This window comes from Anomaloglossus baeobatrachus, chromosome 4, assembly GCF_048569485.1.
Source record: "Anomaloglossus baeobatrachus isolate aAnoBae1 chromosome 4, aAnoBae1.hap1, whole genome shotgun sequence".
NCBI lineage: Eukaryota > Metazoa > Chordata > Amphibia > Anura > Aromobatidae > Anomaloglossus > Anomaloglossus baeobatrachus.
The window spans coordinates 167,763,104-167,767,373 of record NC_134356.1 but is presented as its reverse complement, the minus strand read 5'-3'; the positions used below and the strand labels follow the sequence as shown (position 1 = coordinate 167,767,373).

At 45.1% G+C, this 4,270-nt stretch overlaps 2 long non-coding RNA genes across 2 annotated transcripts; one reads left to right on the top strand and one right to left on the bottom strand.

Annotated features, from left to right (window-relative positions):
- Positions 1-1,783: 1,783 nt before the first annotated feature.
- Positions 1,784-2,217, bottom strand: LOC142301334 (uncharacterized). The gene is made up of 2 exons (XR_012752772.1): positions 2,114-2,217; positions 1,784-1,885 (listed from the first exon to the last, which is right to left on the bottom strand). It is a non-coding gene; the product is annotated as an uncharacterized LOC142301334 (long non-coding RNA).
- An 18-nt stretch (positions 2,218-2,235) lies between these two features.
- On the top strand, positions 2,236-3,379 carry LOC142301333 (uncharacterized). Its single transcript, XR_012752771.1, has 6 exons — positions 2,236-2,388; positions 2,467-2,511; positions 2,604-2,677; positions 2,761-2,835; positions 2,918-3,049; positions 3,278-3,379. It is a non-coding gene; the product is annotated as an uncharacterized LOC142301333 (long non-coding RNA).
- The last annotated feature ends 891 nt before the right edge of the window (positions 3,380-4,270 follow it).

The window sequence follows — 4,270 nt, the reverse complement described above, 5'->3', positions numbered from 1 at the left end:
GACAACATGCGGTCTAAGGAACTCTCAATTGAGGTGAAGCAGAACATCCTGAGGCTGAAAAAAAAGAAAAAATCCATCAGAGAGATAGCAGACATGCTTGGAGTAGCAAAATCAACAGTCGGGTACATTCTGAGAAAAAAGGAATTGACTGGTGAGCTTGGGAACTCAAAAAGGCCTGGGCGTCCACGGATGACAACAGTGGTGGATGATCGCCGCATACTTTCTTTGGTGAAGAAGAACCTGTTCACAACATCAACTGAAGTCCAGAACACTCTCAGTGAAGTAGGTGTATCTGTCTCTAAGTCAACAGTAAAGAGAAGACTCCATGAAAGTAAATACAAAGGGTTCACATCTAGATGCAAACCATTCATCAATTCCAAAAATAGACAGGCGAGAGTTAAATTTGCTGAAAAACACCTCATGAAGCCAGCTCATTTCTGGAAAAGTATTCTATGGACAGATGAGACAAAAATCAACCTGTACCAGAATGATGGGAAGAAAAAAGTTTGGAGAAGAAAGGGAACGGCACATGATCCAAGGCACACCACATCCTCTGTAAAACATGGTGGAGGCAACGTGATGGCATGGGCATGCATGGCTTTTAATGGCACTGGGTCACTTGTGTTTATTGATGACATAACAGTAGACAAGAGTAGCCGGATGAATTCTGAAGTGTACCGGGATATACTTTCAGCCCAGATTCAGCCAAATGCCGCAAAGTTGATCGGACGGCGCTTCATAGTACAGATGGACAATGACCCCAAGCATACAGCCAAAGCTACCCAGGAGTTCATGAGTGCAAAAAAGTGGAACATTCTGCAATGGCCAAGTCAATCACCAGATCTTAACCCAATTGAGCATGCATTTCACTTGCTCAAATCCAGACTTAAGACGGAAAGACCCACAAACAAGCAAGACCTGAAGGCTGCAGCTGTAAAGGCCTGGCAAAGCATTAAGAAGGAGGAAACCCAGCGTTTGGTGATGTCCATGGGTTCCAGACTTAAGGCTGTGATTGCCTCCAAAGGATTCGCAACAAAATATTGAAAATAAAAATATTTTGTTTGGGTTTGGTTTATTTGTCCAATTACTTTTGACCTCCTAAAATGTGGAGTGTTTGTAAAGAAATGTGTACAATTCCTACAATTTCTATCAGATATTTTTGTTCAAACCTTCAAATTAAACGTTACAATCTGCACTTGAATTCTGTTGTAGAGGTTTCATTTCAAATCCAATGTGGTGGCATGCAGAGCCCAACTCGCGAAAATTGTGTCACTGTCCAAATATTTCTGGACCTAACTGTACATACAGAAAGACACACAACTCTGCAGCATACAGACAGACACACACAACTCTGCTGCATAAAGACACACACAACTCTGTAGCTGCTGCATACATGCATGCATACAGACACACAGAACTCTGTAGCTGCTGCATACATGCATACATACAGACACACACAACTCTGTAGCTGCTGCATACATGTGTATATACAGACATACACAACTCTGTAGCTGCTGCATACATGCATGCATACAGACACACACAACTCTGTAGCTGCTGCATACATGCATACAGACACACACAACTCTGTAGCTGCTGCATACATGCATACATACACACACACACACAACTCTGCTACATACAGACAGACACAGCTCTACTGCATACATACATACATACACACACACACACAACTCTGCTGCACATATAGACACACATGTAAATTCAAAACACTGCACTCTCTTCAGCATGAGGTAATAGTAAAAGAAAGTCAACAGATTCGTTTTTATCGTGCAAACCAAGTGTCTTTATTTATGAACAAAGTTAGTGGGAGGGACTAAGGGACGTTTCGGCCCAAGCTGGGCCTTCTTCATACCAAGTCACACTGGGGAAGGGTAAAGAAAAAGAAATAACTATTTACATATATCACAAGAATATCAACAGATCATAAACATATATACATAATTACATGGAAAATCATGTCCTAGTTGGTGTAAAAGGCACAGTAATAGCATATCAGCAGTTGAAGTAACTCTCCAGTCGTCACAGCCAATATGTGCAATGACAATAAGATGAAAGGCAAGATTTGACAATACATGAAAAATTTGCATACCTCCAATCATAGATGAACTAATATCACAGAGGGCATTTTTTTCTCTCTCCTTTTTAGGGGGTTTTTTGGTATAGAAATGGTGAGGCACTCCACCCAGGATAGAAGGATTGTGGTCTATTCAAGACTTAACGGTACCACCAATACACTAATAGCAGCGCAGGTCACCAATACGCAGGTGCCGGCGTCTCCGTGCACTTCCGGGTTCAGGAGTTAAATAGCTCCCAAACCTGTTAACTCACTGCTCTAAGCCACAGTCTGGGAAGACGGCTGCAAAGGTATGCGATAATCTTATCTGTCCCTAATCCTTTCTACCTCCAATCTGATAACGCTTCACTCCTCCTTCTGCTTTTCAGAGGACTCCATTACCCACTGCTACATTCCTATCCTAAAGCCTGCAGGTAATATGTGTCACTTCATTAACTTCCAAGTATGGCTGTATTTTCCTCTCACATGTAATGTTGTTACTAAGACTTATCCCTCGTGATTACAGATGCAAGTAAGCCCCCTATGCTTCTAGACAAAAGTGCATTATACGTGACCTTATCCACTTACTGTAAACCTAAGGTAATGGTATACAGGAGATCCACTACATGGGGGTGCTATATATCATGTGTTACCTGCTGACCACATACGTTCTCATCCTTCAGGGACCACGAGTTATTGAACTCTCCCAACTTAAAAGGACAAATTCCAATAGTTATTCATTTGCTAGCACGAGCAAGGTAATCAGTTATCCCCCCTCCCCCATAGTGCTACTCCCCTTATAGAAATACTACCCTTTCATAATCATGCCTTTATCTGCAGGGCTTGCGTTTTGCTACTACCACAATCCTTCTATCCTGGGTGGAGTGCCTCACCATTTCTATACCAAAAAACCCCCTAAAAAGGAGAGAGAAAAAAATGCCCTCTGTGATATTAGTTCATCTATGATTGGAGGTATGCAAATTTTTCATGTATTGTCAAATCTTGCCTTTCATCTTATTGTCATTGCACATATTGGCTGTGACGACTGGAGAGTTACTTCAACTGCTGAGATGCTATTACTGTGCCTTTTACACCAACTAGGACATGATTTTCCATGTAATTATGTATATATGTTTATGATCTGTTGATATTCTTGTGATATATGTAAATAGTTATTTCTTTTTCTTTACCCTTCCCCAGTGTGACTTGGTATGAAGAAGGCCCAGCTTGGGCCGAAACGTCCCTTAGTCCCTCCCACTAACTTTGTTCATAAATAAAGACACTTGGTTTGCACGATAAAAACGAATCTGTTGACTTTCTTTTACTATTACCTCATGCTGAAGAGAGTGCAGTGTTTTGAATTTACATTCTATAGTCCGGACCTTGGTCCTCTCACTAGCACCTCTATACCACCCTTAATAGAGCAGTGTTCACACCATATATACCTTTCATATAGACACACATGCGGCTTTTGGGGGCCCGCACACGTGGCTGCTGCAGAGCTGAGGCTGCACCAAGCACAGGGTAGATGTAGCAAAGCTGAGGCTGCACCAAGCACAGGGCAGATGTAGCAGAGCTGAGGCTGCACCAAGGACAGGGCAGATGTAGCAGAGCTGAGGCTGCACCAAGCACAGGGCAGATGCAGCAGAGCTGAGGCTGCACCAAGCACAGGGCAGATGTAGCAGAGCTGAGGCTGCACCAAGCACAGGGCCGATGTTGCAGAGCTGAGGCTGCACCAAGCACAGGGCAGATGTAGAGGAGCTGAGCCTGCACCAGACACAGGGCAGATGTAGAGGAGCTGAGCCTGCACCAGACACAGGGCAGATGTAGCAGAGCTGAGGCTGCACCAAGCACAGGGCAGATGTAGCAGAGCTTTGCCTGCACCAAGCACAGGGCAGATGTGTCGCGGGCGGGGAGGACGCCGTCGCTGCTGCTCTCTCACTAACGCTCGGGTCCGGCGCTGCTGCGGCTGCTGCTGCTGCTCGGTGGCTTGAGCGGTGGGCCGGATTCGGGGACTCGAGCGGCGCTCCTCGCCCGTGAGTGAAAGGGGTGGTTGGTTTGGGGGATTTAGTCCGTGACGCCACCCACGGGTCGTGGTGAAGATAGGCACCACCGCTGCTGATGACGGGGATCCCGGGAGCGATGGTAAGGAGCAGCTGGGATGTTGTTTTCCCCCTCCGTGGGTAGGGGTCG